Source organism: Ischnura elegans, chromosome 7 (genome assembly GCF_921293095.1).
Source record: "Ischnura elegans chromosome 7, ioIscEleg1.1, whole genome shotgun sequence".
Lineage (NCBI taxonomy): Eukaryota > Metazoa > Arthropoda > Insecta > Odonata > Coenagrionidae > Ischnura > Ischnura elegans.
In genome coordinates this window covers 24,341,615-24,349,677 of record NC_060252.1, presented here as the reverse complement: position 1 = coordinate 24,349,677, position 8,063 = coordinate 24,341,615, and the positions used below count along the sequence as shown (strand labels likewise).

Here is an 8,063-nt window from a genome sequence, read left to right as displayed (position 1 = left end):
GGGCGAGGTGGAACCACTTCTAAAGAAGATTCCCGTTCATTATTAGAAACTTCACTTCCTACGGACACATTAGCCGTACCCCTGGCCTTACGATCCTCGCCCGTGGTTAAATAAGTTTTTTCGTACGGGTTGTCAGTATTACCTCCAGGCATTTTGAGAAGTGAAGTGACGACAACGAGAAAAAGAGAGAGAAAGAGCGAGATTTAAAACTATCTATCTCTGCTGGAAGAGTCCAATCACCAAAAATAGTGCGAGAATAACGAGCTGCTATCCAAATTATCAAGAACATTACGAGCATTACGAACATTAATGTCAAATGGCATATGACCACGAGGAAAAGTCGGCAACACTAGTCACGTAATCCCACACGAACCAAAAAGCACTTAATGGAACATAAAATAACTCACTTTTAAGAGAAGAAACAACCAGAAACTGCAAAAAGTGGAGAAATAGTGGAGAAATGTCACCATTGTCCAGCACTCGGGAGACCTCGACGAAAGGACAGGAAATCGAACCTCAACTCTGCTACCAAAATGTGACGTTACGTCGTAAAATCTGGTTGATTTTTCACGTAAGTCCAGACAAGGGAAATACTCCAACCGTCGGTCACATGCTGGATCAGGGTAAGACTCCACAAACAGAAAAACAGCTCACAAGAAAAAGGTAGCCAAAAACAATTTACGAGTTATTACCGTACGATATCTATTCAAAGTAGAGTATTCAAAAAATCAGAAGTATTACAGAAAACAATGATAGTAAATTCATGATCCCAAAGGAAACATTACCAGCAGAAAATTGCTCTAAAAATCTCATGGCTCACAAGACATGTGACTCCCAGCAGGTCTCGACCAGAAAGAGGGCTTGCCTATACAAGGCGAGACAGCATTTGAGGGGAGGGCTTCTTCCAGGGAGTGGAGGGGTAGCCAGGCGAATTCAACAACCGCCCACTGATGCGTCACTGCCCCTGCAGAAACGGCCGCTCCACAAAACACCATTCCCTGGTTTTTAGACAACAGCCAGCACCCAGAATTTTCCCCTCAACTTCTGGGTTGAGACATCAGAGGAATCGTTCATTGGAACACATGGAGGGGAAGGAGATACTGGGGTGAGGTGTTGGAGGGAGAGAGAGTTTGTGATAGGACAATGGTAAAACTTCTCACTCCAAGTGCAATACTAAGGCCTTAGCACCGATTTCCCCTTGCTTGCCAAGGAGAAGTATTTCTCCGCAGTAGTCCTATATAAGTCTTGCATTGCAGGTAGGTTGGTTCGGGGTTGGTTCGGGGTTGTTTCGGGGCTGTTTCAGAGGCTGATTCCAGAGGCTGAGTTTCCAGAGGCAGGGTTTTCAGAGACAGGATTTTGCTACAGGCCTTTTGCGCGAAAAATCCTTTGCGCGAAAAAACCTTTGCGCGAAAAGTTCTTGGCGGGAGAAGTTCTGCGGATAAGTTCGGAGGAAGTTCGAGGAAGTTCGAAGGAATTTCTGGGGGGGGGGGGTACCAGAATGTTTTGGGGGGGGGGGGGGGGGACACTAAAAAATGCCACAATTTTCATAACTTTTTCCGTCATCTTTAAAAATCACTCTCTGAGAATTGATTTTTGCAAAAAAAATCAATGGCTTAAAACAGTTTTACTTTCATTATTCTATCGTATAATGATGAAATTACATGGTACACCAAGTTAATGATTTTGCCCCGTCCCCCTTCCTAAATGAATTCTTTCTCTTCTTTCCTCTCCTTGTGTACCCAACATTCAACGCTCTAGCATTATGTTCAACATGCGGGTGAGATGGAAGGACACATATTCATAAATACGGGACGCAGGCAGAAGAATGATTAAAAAAACATGAACGGAATTCGGGGAAGCGTTTAAAGAAATTACAAAATAAGATATGCGAGTTCCGCCGCCAGGTGGCATCGAAAACCTTCGCACGGAGGAATCTGCCGCTAGATGGCGCAGGTCACCATCGTGGTTCCCTTCTTAGAGCCTTTAATAACTCTATGGTTCCCTTAGAGCAGGGGTCTCCAATTTACTAGGCCACGAGGGCCACACTCCAAGTTCCAAATCGCCCCGCGAGCCGGATAGCAAATTTACCGATGACTGAAGTATTCGATACCAACGTCTACTGAAGTATACGGTGTCGTATTTCTTATTTACCAACAGTTAAAGGCGAATTTGACGTGTAGTACAGCGCTGCAATGCTCCTAGCGGCGTCTCACAGAGTTAAACGAGCGAGAATTGCGCGCTACTTGAAACGAGTGCGCGGGCCGGATGACAGCCCTTCGCGGGCTGGGTCCGGCCCGCGGGCCGTATTTTGGAGACCCCTGCCTTAGAGTATATCGATGGCTAAGTTCTAACAACACTTATCTCAAAAATAGCAACTTTTCAGGAGAGCAAAAAAACGATTAGTTTCTTTTACTTGCACACTGAAATTAAAAACTCATAGAACTGAAAATGAAGCATTCATTTGAAAAAAAGTTGCTGTTTGCTTGTATTTTATTTTTTAATGTTATTACACTTTGTTTAAAATATCTGTCTCAAACCGGCCGAATTTGAGATACGTGTTGTTAGACCTCAGCCATCGAATTATCCATTATTAGTCATTAACCGAGGTGGAAGTGGTCTTTTAAATTCAATGATCGTCTTGAAAGCGTTGAATGATATATTGACTCAGTTTCATATTACTTCCGAGTATTTTTTTCGTTAAAGTTGCTATAGGTGACTGGCAGCGCCGCGAGTGACGATTTTGAAACCTGATTTCAATGCGCGCGTAGATATTCAATTCTAGCGGCGGACTTGAGAATCCGTAGTTCCAGCGTTACAAAATCACATTGAACCATGTGATATAAGTATTTGATCCCTTTAGAACTGACAAAACAAGCCACGTTATCGTCTGCAAGGGCACATGTTTAACTACCTCAACTCCATGAAATTCAAGTTATTTTCTCATTATTATTTTATCTCTGGTCGCCAGAAATGCCAAAATTAACGTCATACATGTCCGACACATGACAATTGATGCAGCCGTAATATGAGGACTAGTGTTGCCGCGAGACGAGGCGAAAACGGGTTTGGTATTTCTAATATGTATTCTTTTATTCTTATTTCTTATGAATGGTTACATAGATATTTCAATCTGTGACTGACGGGAGAGCAGAGCCTCAAAATGGACCTCTAGTGAGGAAGTGGAATCGCTTACCTACTACCCGATGAGTCAAAATGCCGCTCTGCTCAAACGGAGCCTAAATTTATTGGGCGGTTTTAAAAGGTCAGAAATATATATAAATTGCCATGACAAAAATTCCCCTGGACCAGGAATGGAACCATAACCTTTGGCTTTCCGGGTCACTGCGCAGACCACCAAGCTATCCAGGTTCCTAGAGAAAAAGGCGTCTTCCACGGTCTCAGATAATTCACGACGTTGGATTATTCAAGCTAGGTAATTCACGGCGAAAATTAGAGGGATAGGCACTGATAGAAGATATGAGAACAGTTCTTTCCTAATGTTTTTGTGTGGGATCGCCTCGCCTCGCCGGAATTTCTATTTTGATTATTATCACTAGCCCCAGCCTTCTGGCTGTCTCCAGTGGATTTCTGTAAATATGGTTTCTGCTATTTAAATAGTCATTTTCTTTTCAGTATTTCTGATTGTTTTTTTTTTTAATTATGGGGAAGGGATGTGGTTTGGGATTAGGGCCGAGATTGGCGTACGATGTCTGGAGCCTGGGTCCGGGGTATAGTCCCAGAGATCTACTATTTTTTCGTTTCCTGTGCGTGTCAGAGATTTCTTGAATACATGAATATTTGCTTTTAGTTCACTTAGTATAGGGGTAACCTTGAGGTCTTTCCGCAGATCCTTATTTCTTATGAACCATGGGGCGCCCTCGATCTTCCTTAGAAGCAGATTTTCTGTTTTTTGGATACGTGTTAGATGCGTTTTTGAGGCCATCAGCCAAACTGGGGAAGCATATGATAGCAGCGGTTTCAACATCGTCTTGTAGAGGAGGCATTTTGTTTTTAACGATAATTTTGATTTTTTCTGGAGCAATGGCCCCAGAGCTGCTGCAGCGGCTTTAGTTTTTCCTATTGCATTGTTTATTTGAAGATTCCATATGAGTTTTTTGTCTGAAGTTACGCCTAAAAATTTTGTAGATTCTGTCCTTTTGATTTCTTTGTTGCCATAGATGAGTAATGTAGCGAGCATAATTATTACGGAGGCTTCCGCGGTGAGTTGATTGGTGATAGTTTTCCGGGTTCATTCCGCGTTGATTCATGTTTTGCGGACGACAGTTTCGGGCGCGTTCCACCTCCCGTCCTCCCGACCCAAAGACCCGAAGACGGGAGCTGGAACGCGCCCGAAACTCTCGTCCACAAATACGAATCAACGCGGAATGAACCCGAAAAACTATCACCAATGTAGTAAGCAGTTTTGTGTGTGCCGGCTAATTAGGCCGATCGTCTTTGGAGGCTCGATGGCGGCCCCCGAAGGTGAAGAACGGGGCTCGAAGAAGTCATCAGCGATTAAGGCAGTCGAGATCCGAGCACCAGCAGCAGCAGGTGACGGACTCGATGACCGGCCCTGATTGCGCAATCTGATCTGGATGAATAAGCTTTGTTCTGAATGCGTGCGTACTACGAATTTTTAACCCCCTGAATCGTGGCTGCAAGCCTGAGGAGTGCGGTGGCGTTAAAAAGGTTAAATAAAACGATAATTCATTTACAAAAAAGAAAGATCATTAATAAATCTCTCCCGAATTGTGATCAGCTCAAGGAAGGCAACTAGACTGGGTGCTTTCCATTCATGCGACTCATGAGTCGACTTGTGTCGGCTCGAGGCATTTGTTTATAACTCTCCTATTCCTGTGCGTTACCGTTTGTTGACTTGTGTCACAACAGTCGGCGACACACACCGAATGGAACACGAAAACCGCGACGCAAGTCGACTTGTGTCGACGTGTGTCAATGAATGGAAAGCACCCACTAGAGATATAGGGAGTTTGGGTACGTTATTACCTTGGCTGCGGAGGTCTTCAAGAAGGTGCCGTCACTCAGGAGCAGCTCTTTTAGCATCGAGCACATGACGAGAACCTCACCAAAACTTATGTACACCGTGCTAGCGGAACAACGCCACTTTATATATCTTGGGCCCATTTGCCCTCAGGCATCATAGCTGCCCCTATTGACCGGTGTCTTGCCCAGTACTGTGGCGGAGGATTACACCACCCTCCAAGCTGCTCTCCCAGTAGACACCCTCGGAGTGAGCGACGGCTCACCGCGTTTTACTGATCGGGAACATTACTGGAGTCAAAAAGATACAGAATAGATCTTGTAAACAGGAAAATCTGGTTCTAATTAGATTAATGGAGGAATGAACTGCTCATAGGAGAGACAGCCATTGCTATACTGTGTATACCATAAGTTGGCGCACGGGCCCGCGAAGTACCTGAGCCGCAAGCAAAGGAGGGGAGGGAAGGACCGGCATAAAAAAACTGTATGGGACCGACACAGGTAGCTGGCGGGTCCGTTCGCCCATCCCTATCCTCCCCCCGACGAAAGTAACTAGCACCTCTAATAGAATTATTAACTTTTTTTACTTTCTCATAATATCTCAATCTAAATAGCATATTTGTAAAGTACTAAAAAAGCTAAGAAGAATAATACAAAACACGAAGTGCTCCAATCATAAATAACGAAATGGTCTAAAGTTATTTTTTAGCCGCTATTCTGTATGTTTTTCCCATACAGTTTTTTGTCGGTCCTTCCCTCCCCTCCTTTGCTCGCGGCTCAGGTACTTCGCATGGGCCCGTGCGCCAAATTGCAGTATACAGGCCATAATCATGGGAGGAATATACGCGAGGCCGTAGAGTACCTTAGCAGCGGCGATGCGGTCGGAACGAGCTCGTGACTTCATCAACTTGCATGCGAAAGAGTTGAAAAAGTCGATTTTTTTTCGTCGCCGATAACTCGAGAAGTAGATGAAGGATCGAAAAACGGAGAAATTCGGATCTTTTAAATTTTAAAGATGATTTTAAAGACCTCGACAATACAATAGCATCAGGGAACAACGACTGATCGCCAATCGGAAAAAAATATCCATCAAAGTTAAAAATTAAATGGTTAGCTACGTTGAAAGCCTATGTGCCAAAGATAATTCAATCAATAAAAAAACCTCGCAACACCTCATTCCAAGATGAATTGCCGTGAACCATGCAGAGTACTAACCACTATATGATCACGGCTCTCAGGAAAGCTTAATTCAAGTTTTTTTTAGCTTGAATAGGTTCTCCGAGAAACCAACTTTAACAATAGGGTGGTTTCCTATTATTTTTTATTGTCTTAATTGAAAGATTATTACTCCTGGAGTACGTATTTCACTCTATTAGATTTTTAAATGACGATATCTATTTTTGGCGATTAAATGAAAAGTGAAAATTTTCAAGCGCGCGAAAACGCGACGGCTAAGTATGAATGCCGGGAAAACGCCGTGTGGCGTCATTCTGGTTCCCGCTACCGTCGTGTGAGGTGACCTGGGGGCGAGGCTTTGAGCGCTGATACGATGCAGGACGCTAGCAGGTAGCAGAGAACCCTGCTAGCAGGTAGCGCTTGGCTTAAATAAGGATAATTAATGCCTTATCAAACGAAGAAAACTATCCGACCTTAGCCAGTTTAATAAGTGATTATTAAGACATGTTTCCCTGAGCTCTGTGCCTCATGCATGCATTGGTAATCTCAGACGATGTAAAACTCCTATCTACTCGTATAGAATCTAGGTCCCTGTGACATCACTTGGAGTGTATTGGCATGGGCGCCAATCTGGCCTTTTTTCAACGCGGTTAAAACTGACCATTGCCATTCGTCTAAACTGGGATTTCTAAAACAAAACAATTTTTATATATTATGAATACACTAATGGTGGGTAACGAATCGCAATCGTTTTCTTTGATGAAGGAAACTACCCTAATGTGTCACCTCAAGTGGAACTTTCGAAGGTTTAAAATCCAATCTGAGTTCTCATAATGCTTGATTGTAACATAGGATGAAAATTTATCGAAATTTTCACCCTAACTTCCTAAATTACAATTATTGCCATCACGAAGAATACTCTTATTCATTTAAAATTTTACGGTATATGGAGTTAGCATTTTATTATGTTAGCATGTATCTTAAAAAAAAAAACTGAACAATAGAGCCAGTAAATATGTCACTTTTATTTTAAAATTTTAATTAAATTTAAATCTTTAATAAGTCTTGACATAAAAAAAGCGAAAAAAGCCACTGGTTGCGCGACTGTGATGCTCTTACGAAAAGTGTACCGATAGAATTTCTGCATTTCTGTGAGAAAAATAGAGCAACGGTAAAAACATTTCTCTCATCCTCTTGTTACAGTGTATTGCTAAACTAAAAAAAACTAAGTAAATATAGGGTGAAACACTTACACCCACAGTATCATTTTGAGAAAAAACAGTGGTAACGGCAAAAATATGCCTCATCTACTCAGACAATTTGCCGTGACCAGGATTCGAACCTGGGTTGCTGCGGCCACAACGCAGAGTACTAACCACTATACGATCACGGCTAACACGAAGGCTTAATTATTACGTTCTAACTTAAGAAGGTTCTCCAAGAAATCAACTTCCACGCATGTAAGTGCCACTTCAAGCGGAACTTTTGAATTCCCTTATAGTCGAAGTCGTTATCGTAATGTTTGGTCGTAATGAAGGCCAAAAGAGTTTTCACCCCAACTTCCTAAATTATTGCCATCGAGTCGGATACTCTCGCTCAGTTAGTTTCCTAAATGGTAAATGGGATGGTGTTGAAGAGCGTATTGTCGGAAAATTTAATGGAAAAATCAATGAATGTATTCTCAGATGTACCGTACGAAGACTTAGGTCATCCCCTAACAAAATCATAGAAGCGCGAATTGGCCTAGGGAAAGTACCTGCCCTGTCTCCTACCATTCCAATGTGAAATTCACACTCTCGTACCTTAGTCTGAGGTGTCATCTACTGTCAATTATCAACACCAGCGTTCGGGTTGAAGATTCAGGTAGTTTTTTTTGGGGAGGGGGC

The 8,063-nt window shown here is 42.8% G+C and overlaps 1 non-coding gene across 1 annotated transcript; it reads right to left on the bottom strand.

Moving 5' to 3' along the window:
- Nucleotides 1-7,498: 7,498 nt before the first annotated feature.
- Nucleotides 7,499-7,570, bottom strand: Trnah-gug. Its single transcript has one exon. It is a non-coding gene; the product is annotated as a tRNA-His (tRNA).
- Nucleotides 7,571-8,063: the final 493 nt, after the last annotated feature.